Source organism: Melitaea cinxia, chromosome 17, assembly GCF_905220565.1.
Source record: "Melitaea cinxia chromosome 17, ilMelCinx1.1, whole genome shotgun sequence".
NCBI classification, from domain to species: Eukaryota; Metazoa; Arthropoda; class Insecta; order Lepidoptera; family Nymphalidae; genus Melitaea; species Melitaea cinxia.
This window is the reverse complement of record NC_059410.1, coordinates 15,302,080-15,312,197: the sequence shown is the minus strand read 5'-3', so window position 1 is coordinate 15,312,197 and position 10,118 is coordinate 15,302,080. Positions and strand designations below refer to the sequence as shown.

At 38.4% G+C, this 10,118-nt stretch overlaps 1 pseudogene; it reads right to left on the bottom strand.

Moving 5' to 3' along the window:
• Positions 1-1,031: 1,031 nt before the first annotated feature.
• On the bottom strand, positions 1,032-3,972 carry LOC123661442 (annotated as a pseudogene).
• Positions 3,973-10,118: the final 6,146 nt, after the last annotated feature.

Here is a 10,118-nt window from a genome sequence, read left to right as displayed (position 1 = left end):
TATGCCGAAAGGTACCCATTGTCTTAATTGAATTGTTTTAAGATTGGCATTTGCACGTGAAATAAAGATACGTAGAAACAAAACATCCCGACAGAAAGAAATCTTTGTTGTAACGAAATAATAAATGAAATGAAAGCATAAGCCTTGTAAATCACAATCAAAAATAACTTTATTCAAATAGGCTGAAGAACAAAAAAAGAATAATTGTGTTTGCAGACAAACGAAAAAAAACCGACTTCAATTACATCGACAAGTAATACAACGTAGGTAGACGAAAAAATTGTCAAGTAAATACGCGTTATCAAAGATTACTCAAAAAGTAGTAATCAGATATCGATAAAATTTAAATGTGACCACATGATGAACATCAGCTTTTCATTAAATTAAAAATTATCAAAATCGAAACACCCAGTAAAAAGTTATTGCGGATTTTCGAGAGTTTCCCTCGATTTCTCTGGGATCTCATCATCAGATCCTGGTTTCTTTATCATGGTACTAAACTAGAGATATCCCCTTTCCAACAAAAAAAGAATTATTCAAATCGGTACATCCAGTAGAAAGTTATGCGGTATAATACAACGTAGGTCGACGAAAAAAGCGTCAAGTAAAAACGCATTAATAGATATAACTCGAAAAGTAGTTGTTAGATCTCAAATAAATTTAAATGGGACCAATTGACACACACCAGCTTTCGATTAAAACAAATTTGTCGAAATCGGTCCACCGGTATTACTCGTCGATGTAATTGAAGTCGGTTTTTTTCGTTTGCGAGCAAACACAATTATTTTTTGTTGGAAAGGAGATATCCTAAATGTGGTACCATGATAAGGAAACCAAGAGCTGATGATGAGATCCTAGAGAAATCGAGGGAAACCCTCGAAAATCCGCATAACTTATTACTGGGTGTATCGATTTTTATAATTTTTAATTTAATCGAAAGCCGATGTTTATCATGTGCTCATTATAACTTTTGGAGTAATCTTTGAAAATGCGTATTTACTTGAGTATTTTTTCGTCTCATCATCATCATATCAGCTCACAGACGCCCACTGCTGAGCTTGAGCCTCCCCTAATACTTTCCACGACGAACTGTCCTGCGCAGCACGCATCTAGCGGCTTCCCGCGACCCTGACCAGATCGTCGGTCCACCTTGTGGGGGTCCGCCTGCTAACGCTGCGGCACCTGGTACGTGGTCGCCACTCGAGAACCTTTCCGCCTCATCGGCCATCGGTCCTTCGAGCTATGTGCCCTGCCCATTTCCACTTCAGCTGTGCGACCCTTCGAGAAATGTCGGTTAGCCTGGTTTTCCTACGGATCTTCTCATTTTTTACTCTATCACGCAGGGAAATACCGAGCATTGCTCCCTCCATCGCCCACTGAGCGACTTTGAGCCTTCTTATGAGGCCTATATTTAGCGACCATGTTTCGGATCCATATGTCATCACTGGCAACACACACTGGTCGAAGACTTTCGTCTTCAGACACTGCAGGATATTGGATGCAAAGATTTTTCGTATTTTCCCGAACGCTGTCCATTCGCTGTCATCATGAGTTGGATTCGGCGAGAGATCTCGTTCTCGAAGTTGGACTTACCTAACTGAATTGACTGTTCTAGGTATATGTAATGGTCAACAACTTCGAGAATAGTGTTCCAATGCGAACTGGAGCGGGTGCGACATGGGCGTTCGACATAATTTTCATCTTGTCCATGTTCAGTTTGAGAACCGCTCTTTAGGAAACACTGTTGAGATGCTCGAGCATTGTACTCAGGTCTCCCAAAGTCTCTGCCATAAGGACTACGTTATCGGCATAACGAAGGTGGGTAAGGTACTCGCCATTGATGTTGATGCCGAATCCTTTCCAGTCAAGAAGTTTGAAAGCGTCCTCCAACGCGGCGGTAAACTGCTTCGGAGATATAACATCCCCTTGCCTCACGCCTCGTTGAAGTAGTATTGGCTTCGATATCTGACCGACATTGTGGCGTTAGAGTATAAGTACCTCAGCACCTCGACGTATCTGCAGTTCACTTGGCACCTCTGAAGAGCCTGAAGCACATGTCTCAATCGAATCAAAGGCCTTCTCATAGTCCACAAACGCTAAGCATGATGGCAAGTTATACTCCTCGGTTTTCTGTATAACCTGCCGCAGCGTATGTATGTGGTCTATGGTGCTAAAACTTTTACGGAACCCGGCTTGTTCGGGAAGCTGGAAGTCGTCAAACTTGCGTGCGAGACGGTTCGTAATGACTCTCGAAAACAGCTTGTAGACATGGCTTAGAAGCGAGATGGGCCTATAGTTTTTCAGTAGGGATTTATCACCCTTTTTGAAGAGTAGCACCACCGCACTTCTATTCCATGTCGTTGGCGTTTTGCCCTCGAGGATGACGGAATCGAAGACCCTTTGGAGGAATTTGAGTACTGGCTTACCAACCGCTCTCAAAAGCTCAGTTGTGATTCCGCCATCACCCGGCGCCTTTTTGTTTTTAAGTTGTTTGAGAGCACTACTAATCTCGTTCCTGACGGTGCCGTCGAGACTCAACCAGATCCATTTGCGCCGTTCTGGCTTCCTAAAGAAGGAGTTCATCATAAAGAGTCCCTTTTTCTCCATGAAGGCAGCCAGCAGCCAGCCCCGAGATTTCCGTTGCCCGTATTCACATTGCCCCACTCTCAACTCATTACTGCATCGTCTGCCCAGCTTCGCGTTGAAGTCTCCCATCACAACAGTGTAGTGGCATTTAGAGCTATGTATGGCTGTAGAGATTTTCTCATACATAGCTTCCACTTCGTCATCTGGATCTGTCGAGGTAGGCGCGTAATCCTGTATGAACCTTCAGCGAATCATCATTATCATCATTACAGCCTATACAGTCCACTGCTGGACATAGGCCTCCACAAGTTTACGCCACAAATAACGTGAACTCATGTGTTTTGCCCATAGTCACCACGCTGGGCAGGCGGGTTGGTGACCGCAGTACTGGCTTTGTCGCACCGAAGACGCTGCTGCCCGTCTTCGGCCTGTGTATTTCAAAGCCAGCATTTGGATGGTTATCCCGCCATCGGTCGGCTTCTTAAGTTCCAAGGTGGTTGTGGAACCTTGTTATCCCTTAGTCGCCTCTTACGACACCCACGGGAAGAGAGGGGGTGGCTAAATTCTTTAGTGCCATAGCCACACAGCACTCACTTCAGCGAATACCGCTTGGATATTCTGAGTATAAGGTACGCCACCCTGCTCGACACGCTCCTGACGACGTCGATGCTGTTGACGAGAGACTTGCGAACAAGGAACCCGACACCACGTAGGGGCTGTTGGTCGCCTGGCTTCTGCCGGAGATTATGGCCCCCTGGCCGGCTCAGGTGTGTATAGATCAACAGAAAGTTTCAGATATTATACGAGCAGTGAGAGAGAGGTTCATTGTTAAAGAAAATGTTATTAGGTAAGTAGCTTACAGAAGGTACCTAAATATTTTGCTCAAAATTCGGAGCAGCCGGAGTGGAGAAGTACCTCAAGCTTATAGAAGGTCATAGAGGAATAACACCGGTCTCAAGCAGTGTTGTGTTCATGTGGTGAGTGAGGCTTATCATCAGGCGGGCCGTACGCTTGTTGCGTGCGCGTTACAAAAAAGGAATATAATACAAACGTACACATCTTGTTAAAAAAATTCAATTTCTTACGTTACGTACATGTGTTGTTAAAAATATCTCGAGTAGACGTTAACGTAAAAATTTAAATGTCATACAGGTAAAAATTAACTACTAACTTGGAATGTGTTCAGAGCTTTGTTATAAAGTCAATGTTTAAAAATTGTTTCGTTCAAATAGACTGCAAAACAGACTATGAATCATCGTTTACAATTTATTTATTTTTTTATTTGTAAAAAATTACTTACAATCAATGTAAAGTTATCAATGACTCTGAATACTTCTATTGAAAGTATCGGCAATAAACGCCACAGATATGCCGAAAGGTACCCATTGTCTTAATTGAATTGTTTTAAGATTAGCATGTGCACGTGCAATAAAGATACGTAGAAACAAAACATCCCGACAGAAAGAAATCCTTTGTTGTAACGAAATAATAAATGAAATGAAAGCATAAGCCTTGTAAATCACAATCAAAAATAACTTTATTCAAATAGGCTGAAGAATAAAAAAGAAAAAAAGTCGAATCGTCATTTCTATATTTTTATAATAAGGAAAGTCAAAACTGTACATTGAACATCTTTTAAAAAGAATACGTGGGGTGTGATCTACAATCGACACTGAAACCAAAAATATAGTTTTTAGAATTTTTGTCTGTTTGTCTGTAAGTATGTCCGGGATAAACCCAAAAAGTACTGCATGGATTTACTTCAAATTTGGCACAAATATTATTAAGAAGTCGGGTCAACATATAGGCTACAAATTATCACGCTATCACTTACGGGGAACGAGCAGTGAACCTTTATTTCTTCAACGCATTCTGTAACAACGTGTAATCTAACGACGCATATTTGAATGTTGTTGTTATTGTGTTAATAACCATGCTATAGGCTAGCTTCCCACTATAAATAAAGACATTTTGTAGTATATTTAGTATCAGCATTGCACCTGTGCGAAGCCGGGCGGGTCGCTAGTTAATGTATATTATAATATAAGATGAAATGTGTTTAACATATGCAAATATTTTTCACTTAATAAAATTATTAATTTAAATTTACCTTATTTTTAAAAGACCCTATTTATCCCCAAAAAATACACTAAAATCGGTTACGACTAATGCATATTTATACAAGATTTTTTATAAAATAGTCAAAAAGTAAACAAGACTAGCCGGAATATAAAAGCTAAATTGATTATTTATCTTTATGCAATAACTATTTCAGTATTTATACTTATTTAAGAGGTCTTTATAGTAGTGAGACACCAACGTCACATCGAAAAACGTTATAGTGAAAAAATTAAAAAGGTACGATAGTCAATACTGACGTATTAAATCTACCGCCGAAGAAAGAGAAATAAAGGTTTTATTGACTTAACATTAAACTCAAAGAAAATTTTAAAAGTAAAATAGTCCAAGAAAAAATAGCACAGCCGACATATAAAAGATAAGTTTACTATTTGACTTCATATAAGTATATAAAGTATAAAAAGATAACGGGCTTCACGGGCAGTCAAGCAATGTGACATCAAACTCCCTACTACCGTTGTAAATTCGAAAGTTTGTGAGGATGGATATATTACTGAAACTACTGAACTGTGTGTGAATAAAACTAGTTGACTTTAACATTTAAAATAATAAACTTAAGCGCTATTGGTTAACTTTTGTAATACCAACTTTACGTGATGTCAAACGGAGAGGGGCGGGGCTTACGATCAACAACAATACCGTAAGCAGTAAGGGTGCAATAAAACTTTACCTGAGTTGCGGGAAATGCTACGAGGCGCTTCTTACTTCAGTTACGTGGTGGTCGTCCTCGCATTCAGTTGTCCCATTGCTTGAATAGAGTAAATTCTGTGAGTTGTGATCCGAATTGAATCTCCAATTTAAAAACTAAGTAAGAAATTTCTTACTATAAAATAATAAGATGGCACAGCGGAGCAGAGGTCAGTAATTTTTCAATTGAATTAAAAAAAAGTATTTACGTTTAATATTATATTTTATATACTTTAATACCGTAATTTTTTAATAATTATTAAACGTATTAATTTCCCTTTGTTTATGGTAAATCAATAAACAACTGTTAAACCGATTCAATAATATAATGAATACTGAGTAATATAGTGAGTGTAAAGTTCCTTAAAATAAACAACACATGCAAACAAGAGATGATTAATATGGAAGTATAACAATTTGGTAAATAATACAAGTCAATTGATATCGAGGCTTTTAAATTTACGAAATATATGATGTATAATTCTAACTTGTATGTTAAATAATATTCGTTTGTAACATATCAGTAATATTCTTTGTCATAAACTTTCGAACGATAAGCCCACGCATGCAAATTTGCAACCACGGGTGTCAAAGCTGTGGTCTCGTTACCGCGACACGCTAGTCACTGGGTTCGTTAATTTTATTGAGGCGTCATAACGTGGTATTAAGTTTACTTCAAGTTAACTCCGAAATGATTTGAGGCCCGCGGTGGAAAGAACATTGGGAATGAAATCGTATCAGACAACGAAACAGCTGTGACGCTGAGAGTGACAGCGCCTTAAGCTGGGGAAGCGGGTATACGGACAAAAGCAAGTGTCATTGATATGTTATGATTTTACAGTTTTATTGATTTACATATATCACATTTAAAGGTAATTTGAAATAGGACAACATTAAGTGGTTTTAGACCTTAGTAAGTAAAAATATTGTTTTTAACTTAGAAATTAAAAAAAATTACCGATAAAAATAAGTATAACGACCCAATCAATATTCGTAGTAAATTAACTTCTGATTTACTCTTGAAGCAATCGATTTTATATTTATTTAAACAAAAGAGGTTTTTTGGGTTTTAGACCTCAAAAGGAAAAAACGAAACCCTCATAGGATCACTTTGTTGTTCGTCTGTCTGTCAAGACTCTTTTTCTCAAGAACGCGTGTCGGTATCAAGCTGAAATTCATATCAAATACTCAGTTCTACTATTCCTTGGAGCTGTGAAAAACTAAAACTTCTAAGTCAACCCAATCAAAGGATACAGCCGTTGATGCTGCAGAAAAAAATGCAAAAAACATAAATTTTTAGTTACATCATATAATAAAAATATTTTTAATAATCTTAATACTTATTTTGGATTATCCATTATTTATAAAACAGATATAGAATAATTATATATTTACGAGACATTGATAGGTTTTAAATTAAAACAAATGTTCATAATCGCGTTTGATCAAATCAATCAAATCAAACTCCTTGTCTGTTAAAGCTGTACAACTTTGGAACTCTCTTCCTCTTTCTATAAGAAAAGCTCAATCTCTTGCTTGTTTTAAAAAATATCTAAAGGCGCATTTTTTGTCACTAAATACCTCATAAATATCATTATCAGCTCCATAAATATATATATTATGTAGTATTTTGTTTATGTAGTATATATGTATATATTTATTTGCATATATGTATGTGTATTTATATTGTGTGTATATGTATGTGTATATGTATATTTACTTCTGCTAATATCATACTGCTTGTTAACTATATGCCAATTCTTTATCAACCGTTTGTACACTAATTCCTTACCGCTTCTATTTTTCTTGTCCTATGCCCAAAGGTTGTCTGGAAATTGTAATGTTGAGACAAAATGTGGTGTACAATAAAGAGTATTTATTATTATTATACTGAATGTCACTCCGCCCGCCCAATACATAATAGATACATATATTATAATAACTACTTATATAATTATATAGTAAATTTACTTATACTTACATATATAAATATAAGCGGGTGGAGGAATACGCCCCGGCAGGGAGATCAAACGGCCGGGGGTTAGGGCTGTAGGCTGAGAAACCGGCGGACAATCCTAGCCGAGTCAAGTAACACCGCCTTCTGCATCCTGGCTGCGAGCGAACCGTCCCGGATCCCCAGTTGCCTCAGATGGTGAGCGAGGCTAACCGGGATCAAACCATTGGCAGATATTACGATAGGGATTATTTCAGTAGACCCCACACCCCACATGTCGACAATCTCGTGCGCCAGATCCAGATATTTACGTTTTTTCTCAGTCTCGGCTTTCACGAGGTTCTCGTCATGCGGGACGGTGATGTCCACTAAAAATACCCTCGACCGTGCCCTGTCATTATTATTATTATTATTATTATTATTTGATCTCAAACTGAAGAGAACTGAACTTGCAGTAAGAATTTATGGGGTAACATGCATAAAAACAAAAATTATTCGAATTGACCTTTGGAAAGAGACAATCGGCTGATTTCCACTTCGTAGAGCATTGTTATGGCCGGGTAGTGTACACTCGTCTTTGACAGTTTGCAAGACGTCGTCGGTCGGGTCAGCTTAATAACTAGCTGCTCTTTGAATGTCTCTCGCTTGCTATCTCTTTTATTAAAACTGTAAGATTAAGCGTCAACCTTAAGTCAACATAATCCGATTGTTAAGTTATTTGTAGCAGTAGGTTTAATTAACCAAACAGCGTTACGGCGTCAGCGATTTCAGAACTACAAAAGCTTATAATATGTACTTAACAATCTCTACACATCCCACACACACACACACACACACACACACACACACACACACACTTCTGTAATTCCTTGTCGTGTTTACACTGCGATTATTGCTATTATATCAAAACTAGCTGTGCCCGCGGCTTCGCCCGCGTTGAAATTAGTGTGTCGCAATGTTTTCCCGGCAAACTTCCAGTGAAACTCATCAAAATCGGCTTAGCCGTTCCGTAAACCTTCCTCTTGCCAATGGTGGAGCCCTCTCTCCAATCGTGAAACCGCATGAAAATTCGTTCATTAGATTTTGAGCGATTCGATCACATACACTTTTGGGGACTTTGTTTTATTACACTAACTGTTGCCCGCGACTACGTCCGCGTGGTTATGAAGATATGCATTACTTGCTTTAATGCAAATTATTTTTTTATTTCAGTCACTTGAAATGCTTATCAAACTAAGTAACTTTTTAAAAGGCACAATTTAGTATAATTTAATAGTTATTTTTATAAAACCTCTCTATACACCACATTTTTTGTTTTATTTTCAGGCTGTATATGTTTCATACAAACTATCAACCCCAATTAAACCCCCTCAGCGGTGGAATATCGTAAAATCCGTTCTTAGCGGACGTCTGCTAACTATAATCTACCTCCCAGCCAAATTTTATCTTTGTCCAACCTGGATGGATAGACCATCCAGCAGTTTTTGAGTTCTCGTGATGAGTGAGTTAGTGACCTTTCTCTTATATATATATATATATATATATATAGATTACGATGCATTATTTGGACACCTCCTTACCATCTATAGAGCATATATTTTCAATTTCAAGTCTCTTACTTCAAAAACATAGGACTTTCATACAAACTTGCAACCCCCGTTTTACTCCCTTAGGGGTCGAGTTTCGTAAAATCCGTTCTTAGCGGATGTCTACAATGTATAAGGAGCCTACCTGCTAAATTTCAAGTTTGTAAGTGTTATAGTTTTGGAGATTTCGTGATCAGTGAGTCAACCTACGAACCCCCGTTTAACCCCAAAAAGGAGTTGATTGCTAAAGGTACATTCTTTGGACACCTTCTCATCATCTAAAGAGCTTATATTTTAAATTTCAAGTCTCTTACTTCAAAAACATAGGACTTTTATACCAACTTCCAACCCCCGTTAACCCCTTAGGGGTCGAGTTTCGTAAAACCCGTTCTTAACGAATGTTTACGTCCTATAAGGAGCCTATCTGCCAAGTCCCAAGTTTGTAAGTGTTATAGTTCCGGAGATTTCGTGAATAAGTGAGTAAACCTACCATCCCCCGTTTTTTTTTTGTTAAAAATTATTTTATTTTACAATTTTTAGTGATGGGTAGACCTAGCAAGGATGCTTTTTCTCTTGTGTCGAGGGTCCGGAAACATACACAATACACAAGCACAAACACCCAGACAATGACAAACATCTATATGGCCAATACAAATGTCTGTCGTGAGCGGAGATTGAACCCACTAATGCCAGCGCAACAGCCGGTGCTGTGACCGCTGCGCTAACGCGTCGACATACTATGAGTAAAGTTCTCTATCAGGTGTACATAATAACAACCGGGACTGACAACCTAGCTTGTTCTCTGAGGCTAGGTTGGGAGAACCACAAGGATTAACAACTAGACCGAAAATAAATATTTGTATAAACATAAATATCCACTCCGAGCGGGAATAGAACCCGCGACCGTCGGTGTTTAGGCGTCGCCGACACGGCAAATGCACCATTATATCAAAGCGGTCGTCAAACAGCTAAAGGTAACTGCTGTAAATTGTTGAGAAATTCCTTCGAGTGTTTATGGGCTCCATCATCAAACCTGGTCCTGCGACACAGATGATCACACAGCAGGTAATTGCTATAAATCGTTGAAAAGTTCCCTCGACTATCTTTCGTCTCCATCATCAGACTTTAATGGCACTTGTAACTCATATAGGTGCAAAGTTCTTATC